The sequence below is a fragment of the Bos grunniens genome, chromosome 6 (assembly GCF_055505025.1).
Source record: "Bos grunniens cultivar Pamir isolate PY7600 chromosome 6, Bosgru_T2T1.0, whole genome shotgun sequence".
In the NCBI taxonomy this organism is placed as follows: domain Eukaryota; kingdom Metazoa; phylum Chordata; class Mammalia; order Artiodactyla; family Bovidae; genus Bos; species Bos grunniens.
Genome location: NC_141170.1, coordinates 96,079,214 through 96,104,573, shown reverse-complemented (window position 1 = coordinate 96,104,573; position 25,360 = coordinate 96,079,214).

The window sequence follows — 25,360 nt, the reverse complement described above, 5'->3', positions numbered from 1 at the left end:
TGGCAGAGCCTGGTGGGCTGCCACCTATGGGGTCGCACAGAGTCAGACACGACTGAAGTGACTTAGCAGCAGCAGCAGCAGAGGGTTAAGAGAGGAGCACATGCCAGTCCTGGTGACGTCACTTCACCTTTAATTGGAATGTGCTACGTGTCAGCTCTATGGACCACTCCATCTCTTTGAATTTTGGTTATGTGAAACAATTAAGCTCCCTGACTTCCTTGGTGGCTCAGATGGTAAAGCGTCTGTCTACAATGCGGGAGAGCCGGGTTCGATCTCTGGGTCGGGAAGAACCCCTGGAGAAGGAAATGACAATCCACTCCAGTACTATTGCCTGGAAAATCCCATGGAGAGAGGAGCCTGGTAGGCTACAGTCCATGGGGTCGCAAAGAGTCGGACACGACTGAGCGATTTCACTCACTTTATCGCTTAAGCCAGTTTGAATTATGTTTTCAATCACTTGCAATGAAAGAGTTCCAACTGCTGTACTTTCACAATCACAGAGATCACACTGTATTCTGATTGCTTGTGTCTTCTCCAGTAAATTGTCACATCCTGTGCGTGTGTGCTGTTGCGTCAGTCGTGTTCGAGTCAGTGCAACCCCATGGACTGTAGCCTACCAGGCTCCTCCGTCCATGGAATTCTCCAGGCAAGAATACTGGTGTGGGTTGCCATTCCTTTCTTCAGGGGATCTTCCTGAACTCAGAGATCGAACCCATGTCTTCCACATCTTCTGCATTGGCAGGCGGGGTCTTTACAACTAGCATCATCTGGGAAGCCCTCACCTCCTGAGGTCAGAGCATCTTATTCCTCTTGCACCTCCAGCAGCTAAGAGAGCATGTGACATATAGTAGGGAGTTCAGGAAATGCTGGATTAAAGGACTAAATTTGTAATATTAACTTTGCTTCTGTAATACTGATCTTTTCTAGTTTTATCAATGTTTTTTAAAAATATTAAACCATTTTTTATTATTTAAAATAATTTATCTACTAATGTGCATATAAGCATTCTGCCATTACAGTCTATTGCTTTGTTTTAAAAACACCATTTTATATTTTTTCTCCTTAATATTATTTAATATTGTCAATAATTTTATTTTCTATCCATCAAGATGGGCCATTGAGCTGTGATTTCAAATAGGCTTTTAGTATTAAATTTCTTCTTTTTCTTTTTGACTTTCTTCACCCATTTCTCCTACCCCTCATTAATACTTTTTAAATGGCAACCCACTCCAGTGTTCTTGCCTGGAGAATCCCAGGGACGGGGGAGCCTGATGGGCTGCTGTCTATGGGGTCGCACAGAGTCGGACACGACTGAAGCGACTTAGCAGCAGCAGTGGCAGCAGCAACCTCTCTGGTGCAGACAAGAAACACATGAAAATTTACAAGAAAATTTGATGAAACACACTCAGAAATAAGAGGATGGTTAGATGGAGGAATTCACATTATTTAAAACTATTCAATCAAAAGTATATCTTCATAGACATTTTTTCTTTTTAACTATAACAGGGCTAAAATGATAATAAAGGGGACTTCCCTAGTGGTCCAGTGGTTAAAACTCCATGCTCCAGGGAGCATGGGTTTGATCCCTGGTCAGAGAACTAACATCCTGCACAATGCACAGCCAAAAAAAGAAAAAGCTTAATAAAAGTCTAGTTATAATTGATTGATTTACTGAACAACATGCTGCTGACTAACCAACAAATCGTAGAAGAAATAAAAAAAGAAATCAAAATATGCATAGAAATGAATGAAAATGAAAACACAACAACCCAAAACCTGTGGGACACTATAAAAGCAGCGCTAAGGGGAAGGTTCATAGCAATACAGGCATACCTCAAGAAACAAGAAAAAAGTCAAATAAATAACCTAACTCTACACCTAAAGCAACTAGAAAAGGAAGAAATGAAGAACTCCAGGGTTAGTAGAAGGAAAGAAATCGTAAAAATTAGGGCAGAAATAAATGCAAAGAAACAAAAGAAAGCACAGCAAAAATCAACAAAGCCAAAAGCTGGTTCTTTGAGAACTTGAATAAAATTCACAAACCATTAGCCAGACTCATCAAGAAACAAAGGGAGAAAAATCAAATCAATAAAATTAGAAATGAAATTGGAGAGATCACAACAGACAACACAGAAATACAAAGGATCATAAGAGACTACTATCAGCAACTATATATCAATAAAATGGACCACTTGGAAGAAATGGACAAATTCTTAGAAAAGTACAACTTTCCAAAACTGAACCAGGAAAAATGGAAAATCTTAACAGACCCATCTAAAGTACGGAAATTGAAACTGTAATCAGAAATCTTCCAGCAAACAAAAGCTCAGGTCCAGACGGCTTCACAGCTGAATTCAACCAAAAATTTAGAGAAAAGCTAACACCTATCCTACTCAAACTCTTCCAGAAAATTGCAGAGGGAGGTAAACTTCCAAACTCATTCTATGAGGCCATCATCACCCTAATACCAAAACCTGACAAAGATGCCACACAAAAAAGAAAACTACAGGCCAATATCACTGATGAACATAGATGCAAAAATCCTTAACAAAATTCTAGCAATCAGAATCCAACAACACATTAAAAAGATCATACACCAAGTGGGCTTTATCCCAGGGATGCAAGGATTCTTCAATATCCACAAATCAATCAATTTAATACACCACATTAACAAATTGAAAAATAAAAGCCATATGATCATCTCAATAGATGCAGAGAAAGCCTTTGACAAAATTCAACATCCAGAAAGCAGGAATAGAAGGAACATACCTAGATAGCATATTCAAAAGCAGAGACATTACTTTGCCAACAAAGGTCTGTCTAGTCAAGGCTATGGTTTTTCCAGTGGTCATGTATGGATGTGAAAGATGGACTATGAAGAAGGCTGAGCACTGAAGAATTTATGCTTTTGTACTGTGGTGTTGGAAAAGACTCTTGAGAGTCCCTTGGACTGCAAGGAGATCCAACCAGTCCATTCTGAAGGAGATCAGCCCTGGGATTTCTTTGGAAGGAATGATGCTCAAGCTGAAACTCCAGTACTTTGGCCACCTCATGTGAAGAGTTGACTCATTGGAAAAGACTCTGATGCTGGGAGGGATTGAGGGCAGGAGGAGAAGGGGACAACGGAGGATGAGATGGCTGGATGGCATCACTGACTCGATGGACGTGAGTCTGAGTGAATTCTGGGAGTTGGTGATGGACAGGGAGGTCTGGCGTGCTATGATTCATGGGGTCACAAAGAGTGGGACACGACTGAGTGACTGAACTGAACTGAACTGACCTCAACATAATAAAAGCTATATATGAAAAACCCACAGCAAACATTATCCTCAATGGTGAAAAATTGAAAGCATTTCCCCTAAAGTCAGGAACAAGACAAGGGTGCCCACTCTCACCACTACTATTCAACATAGTTTTGGAAGTTTTGGCCACAGCAATCAGAGCAGAAAAAGAAACAAAAGGAATCCAGATTGGAAAAGAAGAAGTAAAACTCTCACTGTTTGCAGATGACATGATCCTCTACATAGAAAACCCTAAAGACTCCACCAGAAAATTACTAGAGCTAATTGATAAATATAGTAAAGTTGCAGGATATAAAATAAACACACAGAAATCCATTGCATTCCTATACACTAATAATGAGAAAACAGAAAGAGAAATTAAGGAAACAATTCCATTCACCATTGCAACGAAAAGAATAAAATACTTAGGAATATATCCATCTGAAGAAACTAAAGACCTAAAGACCTATATATAGAAAACTATAAAACACTGGTGAAAGAAATCAAAGAGGACACTAATATATGGAGAAATATACCATGTTCATGGATCAGAAGAATCAATATAGTTAAAATCAGTATACTACCCAAAGCAATCTATAGATTCAATGCAATCCCTATCAAGCTACCAACAGTATTTTTCACAGAACTAGAACAAATAATTTCACAATTTGTATGGAAATACAAAAAACCTCGAGTAGCCAAAGCAATCTTGAGAAAGAAGAATGGAACCGGAGGAATCAACCTGCCTGACTTCAGACTATACTACAAAGCTATAGTCCTCAAGACAGTATGGTACTGGCACAAAGACAGAAATATAGATCAATGGAACAAAATAGAAAGCCCGGAGATAAATCCATGCACCTATGGACAACTTATCTTTGACAAAGGAGGCAAGAATATACAACGGAGAAAAGATGATCTCTTTAATAAGTGGTGCTGGGAAAGCTGGTCAACCACTTGTAAAAAAATGAAACTAGAGCACTTTCTAACACCATACACAAAAATAAACTCAAAATGGATTAAAGATCTAAATGTAAGACCAGAAACTATAAAACTCCTAGAGAACATAGGCAAAACACTCTCTGACATAAATCACAGCAGGATCCTCTATGACCCACCTCCCAGAATATTGGAAATAAAAGCAAAAATAAACAAATGGGACCTAATTAAAATTAAAAGCTTCTGCATAACAAAGGAAACTATTAGCAAGGTGAAAAGACAGCCTTCAGAATGGGAGAAAATAATAGCAAATGAAGCAACTGACAAACAACTAATCTCAAAAATATATAAGCAACTCCTACAGCTCAATTCCAGAAAAATAAACGACCCAATCAAAAAATGGTCCAAAGAACTAAACAGACATTTCTCCAAAGAAGACAGACAGATGGCTAACAAACCCATGAAAAGATGCTCAACATCATTAATTATTAGAAAAATGCAAATCAAAATCACAATGAGGTACCATTTCACGCCAGTCAGAATGGCTGCTATCCAAAATTATACAAGCAATAAATGCTGGAGAGGGTGTGGAGAAAAGGGAACCCTCTTACACTGTTGGTGGGAATGCAAACTAGTACAGCCACTATGGAGAACAGTGTGGAGATTCCTTAAAAAACTGGAAATAGAACTGCCTTATGATCCAGCAATCCCACTGCTGGGCGTACACACCAAGGAAACCAGAATTGAAAGAGACACGTGTACCCCAATGTTCATCACAGCACTGTTTATAATAGCCAGGACATGGAAGCAACCTAGATGTCCATCAGCAGATGAATGGATAAGAAAGCTGTGGTACATATAGGGTGGATGAAACTGGAGCCTATTATACAAAGTGAAGTAAGCCAGAAAGAAAAACACCAATACAGTATACTAACACATATACATGGGATTTAAAAAGATGGTAACCATAACCCTGTATGTGAGACAGCAAAAGAGACACAGATGTATAGAACAGTCTTTTGGACTCTGGGAGAGGGAGAGAGTAGGATGATTTGGGAGAATGGCATTGAAACCTGTATAATATATATGAAATTAATTGCCAGTCCAAGTTCGATGCAGGATACAGGATGCTTGGGGCTGGTGCACTAGGATGACCCAGAAGGATGGTATGTGGAGGGAAGTGGGAAGGGGGTTCAGGATGGGGAACACATGTACACCCGTGGCAGATTCATGTTGATGTATGGCAAAACCAATACAATATTATAAAGTAATTAGCCTCCAATTAAAATAAATAAATTTATATTAAAATAATTATAATAAAATAAAACAAAGCTGATTTTACAAAAAAAATTGATTTAAACTGCAGTTAATGTAATGGAAATAATTTTTTCCATGTAAAATGAAAATATCTTACATAGAAAAAAATGTAAAACATGGCTTCCCAGGTGGCACAGAGGTAAAGAATCCACTTGCCAATGTAGGGGATGCAAGAGATACAGGTTCCATCCCTGGGTCAGGAAGATTCCCTGAAGGAGGAAATGGTAACCCATTCGAGTATTCTTGCCTGGAAAATTCCATGGAAAGAGGAGCCTGGTGGGCCACAGTCCAAGGGATTACAAAGAGTCAGACACAACTGAGCACACACACAGACACAGACAATGAAAATATGGCAGAGAAAATGCCATGGTGTCAATAATATTTTATTTTACTTAGTCCTAAAGGAGAGTTCCCATGAGCAATTATGGTCATATTGATGAGAAACTCACAAAAGAAAAGCTTATTTTATAACCTACTAAATCCCTTTATATGGATAGTAATACCTCTTCCCTGTCCATTTAAAAGCTTTCTCAAAGAGAACCTATAAAGTGGGAAATTCAGGTAACCCACAATTTTATCTAACTATTCAACATCCTCTCTGAATTTCTTATACATGGTTTGTTGAATGAGAATTTAAAACAATCTTTAAGTGAAATCTTAAAAATTATATATGATCTTTCAAATCAAACTGTGTAGCCAATATATGGGTTATTCACTATATAATTGTACTGTTGATAAGAGACTATCAAGTTCTATTCAAATACAGTTCTCTACAAGCCAACATCCAGAAAAACATTGCAGATAAACAAAAAGGAGGATATATCTTAATAATGATATTATGGGGACTACAATACATTTTGAAAAAAGCTATAAATTCTTTCCCTTCAGAACCTCAAATCCCAATATTTTCATTAAACCAAATCATTACCAGCTAATACATTTTAACCTCAAAATAAACCTTCCTTCTTAGACGACTGGCAAGAATAAAACAAAAATCTCTTTTTCAGTAAAAGTTCCAGACTGAATCAAAAGTGAAGGAAAAACAATTTATCCTCCTTGCCTTTTAGTAAGATTCAAAAATCAGGAGCAAATTAAGTCTGAAAGAAAGAAAACTTTACAATTCCTTCTTCCCAAATAAGGGATCAACATGTCAGCACTGGCTTCCTCCAAACTTGATAATGCCCAGCATTTTCTGAGTGTGTGAGTGACCATGTTGGTGTATGTGTACAGTCTGAAGGCTAAATGAATGATTCACAGATGTGTGCTACACATCTGCAAAACTGGAATGGAGTACATCATGACTCTTCATTTCCATAATGCTTGTCTTTATTTGCAAATGTTCAGTCTGTATTTTCCCTTCCATGAACCTTCTGAATATAGCTTGATTTTGATTAATCTTCCTTAAAGTCATTTATGTTAACCATAGAAATTATTAAAGTCTGAAAAAAAATGCAATGCTATGATTCTTCAATATGAATTTGAGGTTAGAACATTTTAAATTAATGAATCTCTCTGGTAAAAATGAAATGTTTCACCTCTCAGACGATTTGTTCTATATGTAATTATTTTCATGATTTCATGTTATGCTTCCTGAGGTTTTTAAGCTTTACACATTTTTGTTTAAATATAAATAGCAAAATGTTGTATTTTGAATTTAAAATAAATTACATAAAGCAAATGAACAAACAAAACAAAAGCAGAATCACAAATATGAAGAACAAACGTGGTTAACAGCGGTGGGGGAGGGATGGGGAATGGCAAATATGTGATTAAGAGTCAAAACTACTATGTATAAAATAAATAAGATACAAGGATATAATGCATAGCACAGAGAATATAGTTAATATTTTATAATATCTTTAAATGGAGTATAATCTGTAAAGATATTAAATCATTATATTGCACATCTGAAACTAACATAATATTGTAAATCAACTACACATCAATAAAAAAGTAAACTAAATGATATACTCTTCATAGATTTTCAAGCTGTTAATAAAATTTATTTGTACTAAAATGTCCTTTCTGTAATTAACAAAGTTTTTATTATAGAATTATGTAGGTATACAGTCAGAATGTGAAAGGCAACTTTAAACCTAAAATTTTCTCTTGATTATTAAGAAATCCTCCTGCTTCCTTTCTTCCTTGTTTCCATCAATCTTTCATCCCCGTTTCCTCTGTCTGTCTCTCTCTTTTTTTAAAGATGATCTCAGTCTGGAATAAACATTCTTGCGAAACTGGCCAGGATTTTTGCCAAGCATAGTGTGTACACGTCAGCTGTTTTCTGGAAAATAATTGCACTGTGTGACAATGTCTATTATTTTAATTAGTACTGAGGAATGCCTCCAAGATATTTCATCAGGTCATCTGACAAAGGCCATGGCTTTTCATTTCCTGAAATGCTGATTAAGCAGATAGATGACATTTGACATTTTGTATAGGTGAACAAAATAATTGTTATAATTAAGCCAGAACTCACAGAAGTAATAAAACCACTCCCCAAGTACACAAAAGGCTTTAGGACCTGAATCCTGTGAACAGGGCATCTTTTAGAGTGCAGTGTTCAAATTACCCAAAGGAAATAGTAACTGACCTCTATTTGTGGGAAGGCCACTCTCTGGGAAGATCCTGGCATGCCTGGGGAGATCAAAGTTGTTTTGTCAGAAGCTTCCAAGGCTTAGTCCGTCAATGGGAGCTGTTATATTTCCAGGATACTTGCCTGTATTTCTGTGTTAAATTCAAGAAGCATTGATTCCAAGATCTGAAAAAAGAGCCCTTTGGGAAACTGTGTTGAGAGCACACCTCCAGAAACTGACAAACTTGAAAACACAGTTTTTAATAGTGCTGGAGAGGGGAACGGAAGCTTTATTTTCTCTTTCCACAACTGTTCCCCACAACCACTGTCAGATAAACTAAAGATCAGGACAAGAAGTGTTCCTCTGAAAAGGAAGACATTTTGTAATCATCATGCTGTGTCGCATAATATCAATATGATTTTGTAATATAAAAAAGCACACATTTATATACTGGTTTTGTATGTCTTCTGTGTGAATAAAGGTGGTTAGTCAGTTTTATTGTGGGGCTTTGTGGAGGTTGGCAGGCCACACCCTGTGGGTGGACTCCAGCTCCTGTCAAAGACATGGTAATATGACAGTCAGTCCCTCTGGGCAGAGGAGGTTTTCAGACTGGAACTGGACTGATACTGGTTGGAGGAAAGGATTCTCCTCCTCTTCTGGGTCTTCATCTCTTAGTCTGAATAAATGAGGAGACACTGGCCTGTGCCTGTGGGTGGAGGGTTCTGAGACACTGCACAAGCACTTAGACGCTGGCTTGTCGGTCAAGCTGGGTTTCAGAAGTGCACATCATGGTTTGCAAGCGTTGTCATCTGTGTGAAGGACTGACTCTGCTCTGCCTCCACTCAGCATTTTAAAATGCTGTATTTTCCCATTTTCTATCTGTTTCATCTCTCCATTTCTGAGTGATGACAAGACGTTCAACATTAATAAATTGTCATCTCTGCATTGCATAGGAACCCTGGGCCTTATTCAATCCAGGGGATTCAGGGAAGCCTATAATGTGGGTCCGTACAGTTGCCACTATCCCTTTTCATTGCCTGCTCCTACAGTGCTGCAAAGGGGGGAGGATCTGCCTGGAGTGTCCTCTCTTGTGCTAAACTTAGTGACAGGGAACCCTGCTGAGGCCTCCAAGGCCCAGCAACAGTGCCCAGACTCTCGCAACATGTGCTGTATTTGAGGCTCTGCCACGTACGGGAGGCTGTGTCTGTGTGGGGGCCTGGTCCTCCCTCTTGCTTTTGGGGGAATCACCTACCAGGGTTGAATTAGAATAAGGGTGGGGAAGGGATAATTTAGGTTTAATTAACTTCATTCAATAATTTAATTCTTTTCTTTCTACCCAAAATGGCAGCACAGATTTCTCATGTTTTTTTCTGCCTCTAAATCCTACTTAGTAACTATATATTAAGTTTCTTGTATTCTAAACATAAGAAGAAGCAAAAAGAAAATTGGTGAGATTCTGTTGACTATGTCAGACATATTAACATAGGAAACAACCAGTTATTTCAATATTTTGCCTTTTTTTGAGAATGAAGTGATGATTAAAGGTATAATAAAGTATATAGAAATTAACTAAAGAGTTTAAAGCAGATATTATACATATGTCCAAAGAACCAAGAAAACTGTATCTAAAGAATAAATGGAAAGTACGAGAACATCTCACAAATAAAAAATATCAGTAAAAAAGATAAATATTATTTTTAAAAATTCTGGAGCTGAAAACTACCATAAATTAAATTATTTGCGCTGCCCAGGGGATAGGGCATTGTGATAGCCAGTCTGGGGAAAAGAAGGAAAAAAGCGTAAGAAGCATTATGGAGGAAGCGGAGAAAGCAGAAACTTCAAAAAATTTTAATCAGATTGTAAAATGATGCAGCCACCATGGAAAAGTTTGGCAGTTCCTCAAAATGTTAAACACAGCTTTACTACATGACCCAGCACTTCTACCCCCAGGTATAAACCCAAGAGAAATTAGGCATATGCTCATACAATTTTTACATGGATGTTCTTAGCACTATTCATAATGGCACAAAAGAAGTGAAGTGAAGTGAAAGTCACATCCGACTCTTTGTGACCCCATGGACTATAGGGTCCATGGTATTCTCCAGTCCAGAATACTGGAGTGGGTAGCCTTTCCCTTCTGCAGGGGATCTTCCCAACCCAGGGATCAAAAACCCAGGTCTCCTGCATTGCAGGCAGATTCTTTATCGGCTGAGCCACAAGGAAAGTCCAAGAACACTGGAGTGGGTAGCCTATTCCTTCTCCAGGGGATCTTCCCAACCCAGGAATTGAACTGGGGTCTCCTTCATTGCAGGCAGATTCTTTACCAACTGAGCTATCTGGAAAGCCACTTAGCTCTCAAAGCCTCTTTAAAAGGAAATTCACTGCCACCTAGTGTCTAACTCTTAGAATAACTACGCTTAGAAATTTTTTTTTAAACTGATAGAACCGCTTGGTGGCACTATGGACAAGTACATTAAAGTCACAAATTTCAATTTATGGACTAGTTTTATCTCTATTAATAAGCGTTTGTTAAATGTGACAAATACATTGCCTTTTTCAGATTATCAGTGTTATATTTTCTAAGAAAATCGGGCATATTTTTGGAACTAAACTCTCATAAGTGATGAGAAACCTAAACTTCAGATTTAATTTCTGGTTTTTGAAGATTTAAAGCTTTAAATAGTTCACACTAGATTTCTTTTCCTCTCTATTCTCCCTTTTAGCCATATAAATGTAATCCAAACCAATTTCAACAAAGGGAGAGAGGTTTAAAACATTAGTAAAAGACAATATGCAACACATTTCCCACATCATCCAAAAGAAGAAAGAAAAACAAGTCCAATGAAACTATCTGATAACAAGGGCTCTTTGTATTTAGAAAGAATTGTGGTAGGCGTGACGGTAACTTCGTCTTGAAGCATTAATCTAGTGGGAAAAGCCTACCTCCTAATAAAAACATCTGCCTGATATGATGGTTCATTATATAGTGACACACAGTTTGGGTCCAAAAAAAATCAAGAATGCTACTATGAAAATTTTTGTAATTTATTATATGAGCATACTTCCGGTCCTTTTTTTTTTTTTTTGATGCCATCAAATTTTGTACTAGTAGCAATGGGAAATGAAATTCATTCTATTTCCTATAATAGGCAGATTCTTGAAGAAATTGGTCTAATAAGCTGACTTTCTTTATGGTTACACAAGGAAGAGAAGGATGAAACAAATCAATGTTTAAAAACATAGCCCCAGCTATTGTACCCGGAGCACATGAAAGCATCAGATAAAATTTTGGTACTTAGTATCATGTAATATCTATGTATTTATGTATCTATCTAACCATCATATGGATATACATCCATAATGTCTACTATAGCTTTTGCAATTTTATAAGTCTAATATATTACTGGGTAAAGAGATAATTATAATGATCCTATCAAAATACTATTGCTAGTGAAACAGGAAGACTAATTGCCAACATATTTTTTGGTATGTCATGGTAATAATGATTAAGATTTTAAAGATTTACAAGAAATAAGTTCTTCCAGTTTATCACGGAGCAAAAGTCTTTTACTTGTTTGATTTAGATTTCTTTACCATCACTTTTGGTCTCTATTCCTAAGTACCATTCTACCACCATTCTCCTTAACATTTACCTCACAGTGTTCTCCAAGCCTTACTTAGCTGAGAAAGCTGTGATCATCTGTAACTGTCAGAGATCATCTGTCAACTGATAGCTGTACTCATACTTGCTAATATATAAGTATTTCCCTCCTTCCTTTCCTCATACTCCAAGAACAATGTACTCCTTTGTCAGGGAACATTTAACAGCAGGATTCCTGCATGCTGTTTTCTATTTCTCAAGGATTCTCTGTTCCTTATCAGTTCCTATTCCGAGAATGAATGAATATGAATATGAATTAAATGATGAAACTTTACAAAAGGCCCAATTGGAACAACATAAAATATTTCAGAACTTTCCTACTAATCCTACCCCAGCTGCTCCAAATGCTCCTCCTCTGCCAGTGGGCACAAATCCAAAAGTCTCTCCTTTGCTAGACTTGCTCGGTCTCCTTGGAATTCTCCTATTTTTGTTATAAAAGAGAAATCTAACAAATGGCATCTCTTCAGTTCAGTTCAGTTCAGTCGCTCAGTCGTGTTCAACTCTTTGCAACCGCATGAATCACAGCATGCCAGGCCTCCCTGTCCATCACCAACTCCCGAAGTTCACCCAAACTCATGTGCATCGAGTTGGTGATGCCATCCAGCCATCTCATCCTCTGTCGTCCCCTTCTCCTCCTGCCTCCAATCCCTTCCAGCATCAGGGTTTTTTCCAATGAGTCAACTCTTCGCATGAGGTGGCCAAAGTACTGGAGTTTCAGCGTCAGCATCAGTCCTTCCAATGAACACCTAGGACTAATCTCCTTTAGGATGGACTGGTTGGATCTCCTTGCAGTCCAAGGGATTTTCAAGAGTCTTCTCCAACATCACAATTTAAAAGCATCAATTCTTTGGTGCTCAGCTTTCTTCATAGTCCATCTCTCACATCCATACATGACCACTGGAAAAACCATAGCCTTGACTAGATGGACCTTTGTTGGCAAAGTAATGTCTCTGCTTTAGAATATGCTATCTAGGTTGGTCATAACTTTCCTTCCAAGGAGTAAGCATCTTTTAATTTCCTGTCTGCAATCACCATCTGCAGTGATTTTGGAGCCCAATAAAATAAAGTCTGACACTGTTTCCACTGTTTCCCCATCTATTTCCCATGAAATAATGGGACCAGATGCCATGGTGTCTCTTAACAGACCTTAAAAAAGTTAATGAAAGGAGATCCTAATTTAAATAGCCCTCATTCACTTTCTCAAGAGACACAAGAGGAACTCTATTTAGTGCAAAATAAATTACAAAAACAGTTTCTTACTCACATCAGACTAGATTTACCTCTAAGATTATTTATACTCCCCTCTCTTCATTCTCCGACAGGACTTCCTGACCCAACAGCTCCAACCTTGATATAACAAAAACATGCCTAGGCAAAAGCCTGTAATTAACTCTTATCACGTTATTGAAATAGACAACCCACTTTGCCTGCGATGTCAGCCTTAGACAGATTTGTATAACTTCAAGCCAAAAAAAAAAGGGGGGGGGGCGGGGACAAACAGACCTTTTAAATCTTAAAGCAGAAAACTATGAGATCTCTGTCTATCTGGATATATATGTATGTCTCAATGTATGTCTTTGTCTCTGGATAATATTGCTGAGGTTATTTTATAAATGAGCTAAACAACAGTTCATGGTTTCTGAAAGAAATAAGATGCATGTTTTTAGTAAAAAAGGTATAAGAAATGGAATTACATTTTATTAAGAGAAAAAGGAATTATGGCTTATAGATGGCTATTCTATGAATGGACAAATAAAATGATGAATACAGAAAGTGTAAAAAAAGGTTTGTGGAAAGTGAAACCCAAGAAGAAAGTTCTATGTTGTGGTACATTTTATTAAGAGAAAAATAAGTGTGGCTTATAGATGGCTGTTCTATGAATGGACAAATAAAGTGAAGAATACAGAAATTGTAAAAAAGGTTTGTGGCAAGTAGAAAAGAGTTTTATGCATGATACAAGTTTCTTAAGACTTATGACTTTACTAATAACTGCTAGCTATAGCTATATTATTTTCTATGTCACTTGTTTCAGAAGAATTTCTTACATTAACAAATATGTGAGTGAGCCTATGATATAATGCTGATATGCAGTTCCATATGAGATCAATGATTGTAATAATGTAACTGTAGATATGGGAAGAAGCAACAAGAGTGAATATTTTCCTGGACCAAGAGGCTAGTAAGACAGTGGTCCAGAGACTTTTGCTACTTGCAAGACCTGGTCCAATAACAGCACACTGAATGGCCTATCATGGAATCTTCCCTAGACCTGGGAATGATCCTTCCCAGCACCATGGGACACAATGGCCATGAAATGCCCCCTAAACATGGTCAGATATGTGGCTATGAAGGGACCCTGCTGACTGGAAGTTGGTACTTGCCAGCTGCCTCTACAAAGATTACATCATGACCACTGCAAGCTGCTGACCTTCCACATCCCCTGAAAGGAGTTCAGGGTGGAGATCAGAAATAAGGCACTCTGTTCTCTGCGAAAAACCCAGAGGAACTGGCCTTCAGACAGTCAGATGTTTTCAGGTAAAGATTTTAAGAGCTCAAATTCTTGCATCTTCTCACACCTAGAGAAACACTAACATCATGAACCAATGTCTGGTCCTGGCTCTCCTGGTAGCCCCTGAGCAGCTTTTCTACTTCTATTAATCTTTGGGCCATGTACCTTTAACTTTCTTGTGAAGTTTGTTTCTTCCAGAATACAACAAATCTCCAAATGGTAGTATGACAAGAATATTCCCTGACCAACACCGAGACAATGCTGAAACAAGTCACCTATCATTCCATGGACTCTCATCTCCCTCTGTTAATGCACCCTGACAGAGAGCAGGCAAAGGAAACCCAAAACCCCGTGATGCCCCTGTACAGCCTGAAGAAGCCAGAGCGGTCATCACCCCTTTTCCCCTGAGACTGGGTTCCCAAATGCCTAAGAAGGGAAATAGGTAGACAGTTAGACATGAGCAGGGTATCAAAAGGGACCAAAATCCAAAATCAGGATTTCCAAAACCAGGAAAATTAATGTTTATGGCTAATCATACAATTGTCAATTGGGGACCCCACGGTATATGGTTATCTAACTTCTCAGATGATATTAACAGTACTATGTATGACTATGCTACTCAAGTAGTGTGAAAAGTTACTAATACTATGATGGAACATTATCATGACAAAAGACTTCTTGGCTTACTTGATGGTGGAATGACACCCCCTCGTCCTCGAATCGTCCTTGATAAATAGATTGGACCTAAACAATGAGACATCTAGAAACTTGCTGCGAACACCGAAGAACCTAGAACTTGGACTGGACATTTCACAGAGACCAATCGTAGTCATAGTAACTATTTCTTTCATTATAATGAATCATATTTCATACAAGCTTTTGTTCCCCTTCCTTTTGTTACAATTATATTTGTTGTCTACCATTGCCTTTATGCAAAAAATTGTTAAAACTAAACAAACTCAGTTAGTCAAGACCCTTTTTACAAATATAATAAATAAGGGGGAATTGTGAGGGAACATTTAACAGGAGGATTCCTGCATGCTGTTTTCTATTTCTCAAGGATTCTCTATTCCTTAGTTTCTATTCCTATAGTTCCTATAATCAGTTCCTATTCTGAGAATGAGTAGAGCTGCATGCAGTTCTCAGGACTGAGGTCATAGGATGAGACATGCAGTGACTCTTTTCAGCGTCAGCGACCTTGTATGTATTAGTCTATCCAAACTGTGGCTGTTGATAAAATTTCATCCTGTGTAATAGCTGAGTAATCATCTTACTCAAGATGTATAAGCCTGCATTTCTGCTAATAAAATACCCTTGCTCCATCAGAGCTTGGGTCCCCATGTCTTTCTTTCTTGCTTTCTCTCTCTCTCTCTCTCTCTTTCACTTTCTTATCGTTGACTCTGGACCACCAGGTTCCGGTCCATTAAAGGACCTCAACACTCCTCTTCCTGCTCAAAGCCAAACCCTCTCCTGGAGTCCTTGGACTCTTCTTCCTTCCCAATCTCCACTGAATGAACATTGCTTCTTCAATCATTCCTACACACCCCATCTTTCACCTTAATTTTTCTATTGGCTCTCATCCTGGGCCCACAAACCTAAAGTCCTTCTGATCCTTCAAAAACAAAGAGACAAAATACCACAATGATCATTTCAACTCTTATTGGACCTATTTGACAAATTTGAGAGAATTTATTGCAGCCTCCTTCTTGAAACAATCCCATGTTCTCTTTGTAGCTTTCTTGTAATCCCTTCTGTTCTTCTCTTAATCGGCTCATTTCTTAAATGTTGATTTTTTCTTTGTTTGATTCTCAATTTTTTTCTCTTCTAACTCTGCATCAAGAACTTTTAAGCCTGGGGTTCTTCAGGGGTCCACAAAACTTCTGAAATGGTGTGCAGAATTTTGGGTATTTGGTTATGTGTAACTGTTTCGTGAGGATGCCTTCTTAAAGGCATTCATGTCTTTCCATAAGGTTAATAACCACCATTCTACATGGTCTTCGAAGGTAATCTTAGTAATTGATTTAGTTTAAGCTAGTAACATCGGAGAAGGCAATGGCACCCCACTCCAGTACTCTTGCCTGGAAAAGCCCATGGACTGAGGAGCCTGGTGGGCTGCAGTCCATGGGGTTGCTAAGAGTCAGACACGACTGAGCGACTTCACTTTCACTTTTCACTTTCATGCATTGGAGAAGGAAATGGCAACCCACTCCAGTGTTCTTGCCTGGAGAATCCCAGGGACAGGGAAGCCTGGTGGGCTGCCATCTCTGGGCTCGCACAGAGTCAGACACGACTGAAGCGACTTAGCAGCAGCAGCAGCAGTAACATACATCAAGTCCTAATTAAATGCAAGTATAATAATTTTCTTAAGTAACTTTCAAAACGACTGTATAAAGTAAGTATGATAACCACTTTACAGACTAGAAAACTGAGGCATTGAGAGATTAAGGTACTTGGCTAAGGAGACATAGTTACTGAAGTTGGCAGAGTTTTAACTCCCATTTATTCACTGATGATTCTCAAACTCACACCTCCAGCCTATATCTCCTAAGCTTCAAATGCGGCTCCTTAAGTCATTTCCATGGATGCTCCATGGGCTGTCAAATTCAACATTTCTGCATGCTGAATTATTATCTTCTTTCCCTAATCCACTTCTCCAGTATTCTCCATTCATGGGCCATATTACGAGAGTCATCTTTACATTTTCTTTGCTCTCCTAAATTGGACCAATCTTCCGTCCTGCCAAATATAAATGCAAATTATTGCTGCTTCAGTTCATGTCCTGATCCTCCAGCTTTATGTATCAGTGTCCTGTCTGTCTAAAATGCTTTGATGACATAGCATTGTGTAGTGATAGGATAAATGGGATACAAGGCCTTCCATGTCCAGAACCTACCTATCTCTCTACAACCATCTCCAGCCTCTCTCTTCCCATACCCCTTCGGTTTCACTGAATTACTCGGTGTTCCTACTAGATGTCCTGTTATTTCTCACTTCTATGCCTGGGCTCTGATGCTGGGAGGGATTGGGGGCAAGAGGAGAAGGGGACGACAGAGGATGAGATGGCTGGATGGGATCACTGACTCAATGGACATGAGTCTGAGTGAACTCCGGATACGTATACGCATCCTCACCAGGTGGCTCAGTGGTAAAGAACCCACCTGCCAAGCAGGAAATGCAGGTTTGATCTCTGAGTTGGGAAGATCCCCTGGAGAAGGAAATGGCAGTCCACTCCAGTATCCTTGCCTGGGAAATCCCATGGACAGAGGAGTCTGGTCAGCTACAGTCCATGGGGTTGCAAAAAGATGGACAAAAGTTAGTGACCAAATAGCAAACAGTGCTCATCAAATGATGAGATCATGGTGCTCCTGGGCTTTGTTTCAGTCATCTTTTCCTTTTAAGCTTTGTTTAGTAAATGCTTGTTGAATAAAATGAATGAGTGACTGGATGGATGAGCTAAAATGGGTGATATTAAATAGGGGTCATCAAGTAAAACATCTACAGGATTCAAGCAATAAATAATGCAAGTTAATGAAACATAAGTAACATAACATGGTTATGGAAAATCGAGAAGAACATGCTTTCGCAAAAGGAGAAACCTGGACTTAACTCCACTTGGTTGTCGTAGTTGTTCTTTATTATTAAGTTGTGCTCAACTCTTGTGACCCCTATGGACTGCATGCTGCCCACCAGGCTCCTCTGTTCATGGGCTTTCCCAGGCAAGAATATTGAAGTGGGTTGCTATTCCCTTCTCCAGGGGATCTTCCCAACCCAAGGATTGAACCTGTGTCTCCTGCATTGGCAGGCAGGAGAGCCACCCCTGAGCCACCAGAGAAGCCACATTTGATTTTTACCATGTACAATCAAGGGTGGCCAATTTTTCTAATTTCAGGAGGTGATGGAAATATCTGGCTTTTTTAAGGTAAAACTTCTGTGAGCCAAGACTCTGCAGGTCAGATGAAATTTGTCCTGAATCTGTTCATTATCCTGCACAGTCATGATCTCTGATCAAGTAGTTTAATATTATTTCATAGAAGAAGAAAAGCAGGTTTTTCTATTATCTATTATTAGATAGAGAGATAAATTTCTCAGGCAGCAAATTACTTTCACCTTTTGGTTAAGATTTTAGGCTGACTTTTAGCATCAACAGAAAAGTAGAAAAACTGTAGCCGTGACATTTGCTCACTAAATACTGTTATATGTATTCTGCTTTAAAAGCTATGGTTTTTCCAGTAGTCATGTATGCATGTGAGAGTTGAAGAAGCTGGAAGTGCCGAAGCTGAGTGCCGAAGAAGTGATGCTTTTGAACTGTGGTGTTGGAGAAGACTCCTGAGAGTCCCTTGGACTACAAGGAGATCCAATCGGTCCATCCTAAAGGAGATCAGTCCTGGGTGTTCATTGGAAGGGCTGAAACCCCAATACTTTGGCTACCTGATGTGAAGAATAGACTCATTGGAAAAGACCCTGATGCTGGGAAACATTGAAGGCAGGAGGAGAAGGGGATGACAGAGGATGAGATGGTTGGATGGCATCACTGATGCGATGGACATGAGTTTGAGCAAGCTCCAGGAGTTGGTATGGACAGGGAAGCCTGGCATGCTGCAGTCCACGGGGTCTCAAAGAGTCTGACACAACTGAGTGACTGAACTGAACTGATACATAACACTGGAGAAGGAAATGGCAGCCCACTCCGGTATTCTTGCCTGGAGAATTCCATGGACAGAGGAGCCTGGTGGGCTGCAGTCCATGGGGTCATAGAGTCAGACTTGACTGAGTGACTAACACACTTGATTGCTTAAATAATTCCTTTAATTTTGGACCTCAGAGATTTAATTATCGCATATATCAGTTTTCCCATTTTAAAAATGGGAATAATAATCTGTACCTTAATTATCTAATAGGGTTATTATGGGAATCAAATAAAATAATTTATGTTTAAGTGATATGAAAGGCTTCAATAGAATGTAGCTGTGATGTGCTATTGTCACACCACTTCAGAGGTTAATCCAGCATAAATATCTGCCTAAGCTCAATGATCTCAGACAGTTTGATATCTTTCTCCATGCATGCAATTGTTTTCCCCTCTAATTTTAAATTCTTACTAAACTTTGGAAGTGAAAAATTATAGAATACTGTAATATGGGCTTCTCAGGTGGCGCTAGTGGTAAAGAATCCACCTGCCAATGCAGGAGATGCCAGAGACGTGGGTTCAATCCATAGGTCAGGAAGATCCCCTGGAGTAGGAAATGGCATCCCACTCTAGTATTCTTGCCTGGAAAATTCCATGGCGGAGGAGCCTGGTGTGCTTTCAGTCCATGGGGTCACCAAGAATTGGACACGACTAAGCACACATGCGAAATATGGAGTGTCTTGTTAATGGAAATTTTAAAATATTTCTTTCACTGAGTATTAGCACAAACTGATACTCAGAGCATTAAAATTTCATTATGTCTAGTTTAAGGAGATGTGACCCAAGATAAATTTCTTAGAGCTTTACTAGTTAAGTGTTATTTATTTTCTGAGGCTGATTTCATCCTTAAAATTTTCAGGAAACTAGTCATAAGTACTTTGAACTGTGGTGTTGGAGAAGACTCTTGAGAGTCCCTTGGACTGCAAGGAGATCCAACCAGTCCATTCTGAAGGAGATCAGTCCTGGATGTTCTTTGGAAGGACTGATGCTAAAGCTGAAACTCCAGTACTTTGGCCACCTCATGCGAAGAGTTGACTCATTGGAAAAGACTCTGATGCTGGGAGGGACTGGGGGCACGAGGAGAAGGGGAAGACTGAGGATGAGATGGATGGATGGCATCACTGACTTGATGGATATGAGTCTGAGTGAACTCCGGGAGTTGGTGATGGACAGGGAGGCCTGGCGTGCTGTGATTCATGGGGTTGCAAAGAGTCGGACACGACTGAGTGACTGAATTAAACTGAACTTTCAATTCTACATGATTGTGTTTTTCTGAAGTTCCAGTTCATACATTGTTTCCTTCTGTGGCATTTTTTTTTATTAACAAAAAGCTAAATGGTTTTTTTAAAGTCAACATAGTTCAAAAAAACATATGATTATGTTTGCCATCTCAGTATTAACTTTGTATTGTAAAAAGTTGGTAATGTATTTTTCTTATTATATCACAAGTAGTATATGTTGTCTTTTATTTTCCTTTCCGTTGTTTTCTTCTAAAATTTCAGTAAAGATTGCTTGAACATCACTTTTACACAATTCAAATCAGGTACAGATATGACAAGTTTGGTGGATTTTGGTAAAGATTTTATTTTTATGATGGTCTCCAAGGCAGAAAAAACACTTTTTCCTCCTAGTTTCTGGATTTATTAGTATAACTGACTTACATTATTATGTTACTTTCATTTATATTAGTTTCACTAGAATGTAGTGATTCAATATTTTTATACATTACAAGTAATCACCATGATAAGTCTAGTTACCATCCAGCACCATATGAAATTATTATAGTATTATTGACTATATTCCCCTTGTTATACATTTCACCCTTGTGATTCATCTGTTTTGTAACTGGTAGTTGATACCTCATAAACCCCTCATCTATTTTACTCATTCCCTTCCCTCCCCAACAACACCTATTTGTTCTCTGTACTATGAGTCTGTTTTATTTACTATGTTTGTTCATGTTTTATTTTTTAGATTCCACATATAAGTGAAATCAAATAGTATTTATTTTCATTTGTCTGACATTTCTCTAAGCATAATACCCTCTGTGTCCATCCATGTAGCTGCAAGTGCTTTTATTCTTTTCACATATATATCTCACATCTTCTTTATCCATTCATCTATAGATAGATACTGTGGTTGCTTCCATAACCTTGGTTATTGTAAATAATGCTGCAATGAACATAGAGCTGCATATATCTTTCTGAGCTACTGTTTTTGTTTTCTTTGGAAAAATACCCAGGGATGGTATTTTGGATAACATGCTAATTCTATTTTTAATTTTTTGAGGAGCCTCCATAATGTTTTCCATAGTGACTGCACCAATTTACATTCCCACCAACAATGCATGAGGATTTCTTTTTCTCCACATCCTCACCAACACTCATTATCTCTTGTCTCTTTTGATAAGAGCCATTCTGACAGGTGTGAGGTGACATTTCACTGTAGTTCTAATTTGCATTTCTCTGATAATTAGTGATAAGCATCTTTTCATGTGTCAGTTGGTCACCCGCATGTCTTCTTTGGAACAATGCCTGTTTAGGCCCTCTGCCCATTTAAAAAATCTCATTGTTTATTTTTTGTTGTTATTGTATGAGTTCTTTGTAATTTTGGGTATTAGCCCCTTACCAAAAATAAGATTTGCAAATATCTTCTCTCATTCAGTTGGTTGCCCTTTCATTTCGTTGATTGTCTCCTCTGTCTGTGCAAATATTTTGAAGTTTGATGAGGTAACATTTGATTATTTTTGCTTTTGTTTCTCTTATCTAAGGAGACAGATTAAAAAAAAATTGGTGCAATTTATGTCAAAGAGTATTTTGCTTATGTTTTCTTCTGGAAGTTTTATGACTTCAGGTCTTACATTTAGGTCTTTAAAACATTTTGAATTAATTTTTATATACGGTTTGAGAAAGTAATCTAGTTTTATTCTTTTGCATGCAGCTGTCCAGTTTTCCCAACTGGATTTACTGAAGAGGCTGCTTTTCCCCATTGTATATCCTTACCTCTTTTGTTGTAGACTAATTGACCATGTAAAGTGGGTTCATTTCTGGACTGTCAATTCCATTCCATTGATCTATGTGTCTGTTTTTATGGCAGTACCATATTGTTTTGGTAACTGTAATTTTGCAGTATAGTTTAGAATCAGGGAGTGTAATACTTTCAGCTTTGTTCTTCTTTCTTAAGATCGTTTTCACTATTTGAGACCTTCTGTGTTATAATACGATTTTTAGGGCTGCAAGTCCTAGTTCTATAAAAAAAAGCCCCTGGTGTTTTGATAGGAATTGGACTGAATTTGTAGATTGCCTTGGGTAGTATGGTCATTTTAATAATATTCATATTTCCAATCTATGAGCACAGAATACCTTTCCATTTGTTTGGATCATATTCAGTGGCCCTGGGCAACAAGACCATTTTAAATTGATGCAAAATAACAGATACATACAGTGTGAATGAAATTTGCAACTTGACTATAAATCTCTGCTTCTACTTTCTACAGTTTAGAAACACATTTAGGATTAATGTTTCTTTGTCACATTTCTGCTAATGAAACTTAACAATTCTGAGCAAGCCAATACTAGGGTTTTCAGAATATTTTATAATTATTATTCAGAAAAAGATGTTTCAACAGAAACATTTTTCTAAAGTTGTAAATTGGCTTCTTTTTAAGATTAAGATCCTACATTATTATTTTTATATAAACCAGATTATGGATGTCAGCAATTTTTCATTTCTTTAAAAACATGTGATACCTTCAGGAATTTCTATTATAAACAACCCAGCAGTGTCTTTACCAGCATTCTCTATCCTGCCTCTTACCAAATCCTACCACCCATAGACTCTTTAGAAAGTTTTCTAGTCACAGGATTATGGTCACCTATTAAATTATAATCTGCGCTGTGCTTAGTCACTCAGTCATGTCCAACTCTTTGCAACCCCATGGACTGTAGCCTACCAGGCTCTTCTGTCCATGGGGATTCTCCAGGCAAGAATAATGGAGTGGGTTGCCATGCTCTCCTCCACAGGATCTTCCCAGCCCAGGGATTGAACCCAGGTTTTCCGCATTGCAGGCCAATTCTTTATTACCAGGGAAGTCCAAGAATACTGGAGTGAGTAGCCTATCCCTTCTCCAGGGAAATGTCCCAACCCAGGCATCAAACTGGGGTTCCTTGCATTGCAGGTGGATTCTTTACCAGATAAGCTACCAGGGAAGAATTATAACCTGGTTTCTTTCAAAAATATTTGAGATAGCTTACTGGATTGCACAAGTATAATAACATGAAGATTAAAGACATATTTACAAGCAAAATAAATTTAAAATGATGAGATATAACTAAAGAAAAAAGTTAATACACAGAAATATGTGCCACAAGTTCCCACAAAACTCTTCAAAGACAACTACATATTTATACTTAGTTCCAAACTTCTGGTTAGCCAAAACTAAAAGGACAATATTATCACATAGAGAAATACTGTCCTAATGATAATAGTAATAAAAAATAATAAATGTGGATAAAACTTAATAAACTAATGTTTTTATGGCTATGAAATTTGAGAAAATTTTCTACTCCAATTTAGTATTTTGAACACTTAAGAATAGAACATGGAATTCTTAGGAATGCTTCAAGGAATCATGGAAAGGAAAATATTATCAACAATAGTCTTAAAATCAAAATAACTAGTTTTGTTTCTATAGTGCCCTTCAATGTAAATTGAGAGCATAAGGCCAAAGTACAATGTAGCAAATGCAACTCTCTGTAAGTGGGCAGTACAAAAAAATCAAAACAATGAAATAAGCTCTCTTAATGTCTAGATTGGTCCGGGGATAAATACTGTTACTATTTATTGGACTGGGTGAACTTCATGCCCTTTAATCTGTCCTTCATGGATATTATTTCTTGTACTTTGACTTTTTTTTAAATCGAAGCATAGTTGATCTAAAATGTTGTGTTAATTTCTGCTGTACAGCAAACTGACCTATGTATATACACACACATTCTTTTTAATATTCTTTTCCATTATGGTTTATCCCAGGACACTGAATATAGTTCTCTATGCTGTGAAGTAGGACCCTGTTGACCATCCATTCTACATGTAATAGTTTGCAACTACTAACTCCAAACTCCAAGCCCTTATCCCCACTCCTTCCTTGCTCCCTTGGATGCCACAGGTCTATTCTCTACATCTGTGAGTCTATTTCTGCTTCATAGATTGGTTCATTGGTGTCATATTTTAGATTTCACAAATAAGCGATATCATGTATTTGTCTTTCTCTTTTTGATTTACTTCACTTATTGTGGACTTTGATTTTTGATAAAAGTTGGCCAGTGGTGGTTATCTGATTATTTGACAAATGTTTTGGAGTAATTATTTAGTGTTACTAGTTGAAATACATATATTTTTAAAACTCATATACTTCAAAATGTATATATTTTAAAAATCAACTGAGTAAAGAGACATAAGAGAATGTCCCCTTATGAAAATTAAGGTGCCTAACTTAGACTTTGTATTGAGTTGGCATTGGCCTGCCTTGGTAGAGAGGCGGTCTGCGAGCACTGTGGAAAGTGTAAAGATTTTTCTCAGAAAACAATTCTGAGTCTGCTCCAGGATAAGGGCAAATCAATAAGCAAAGTTCCAAAGTTCTACACTCTAGACCATGACTTTGACAATTTTAACCTGGAAAATTTTCAAAGTAGAATTACCCATAGGAAAATTCCATAAATCCATTTGTGAAATGTCTGAATTTAACAGCTTTCTAGTGACCCTTTTGGGGAAAATGACTTGTGAAATGCACTGCATACTAATAAAAATGACTGACATGCTGTTTAGAGTTGTTGGATATAAACCAATTAAACCTTTGGAGGACATCTGCCAGAAATACAAATTTGTGTTTAGAGACAACTGACCTTAAATGAACTCTTTCTGATTATTACATGGAAGGAATATTGTGTATTGAGGCCAGAACTATCACAGAGTATTTATCTTTTCAGGTTATTCTTTTTTTTTTTTTCCAGCAAGGGGAATTATACTTTGGTTATATTGTTGAGCTTAGTCTCTTTCAACTACTAATAGTCTTAATGAGACTGCTGTTAACTAGGTGTTTGTCTAACAGTTAACAAACTGTAAATATCAGATTTTTCCACATAACCGCCAAGAAACATGGATAATTAAAATAAATACTCAGAAGCCTTCTAAATTTCCACTTACTAGCTATGCACCAAAACTCTGCCTTCTAGAGGTTCTCTGTGACTGAACCTGTGTATAATGAATCATACTCAGTCACTTAAAATGGCTCCTTTCCTCTGCCAATGACCTCACACTCTCCTTATTAGCACTTCTAATTTAACTCATGTGCTGCAGCGTATAGAATTCTAGAAGTATATCAACAGACAT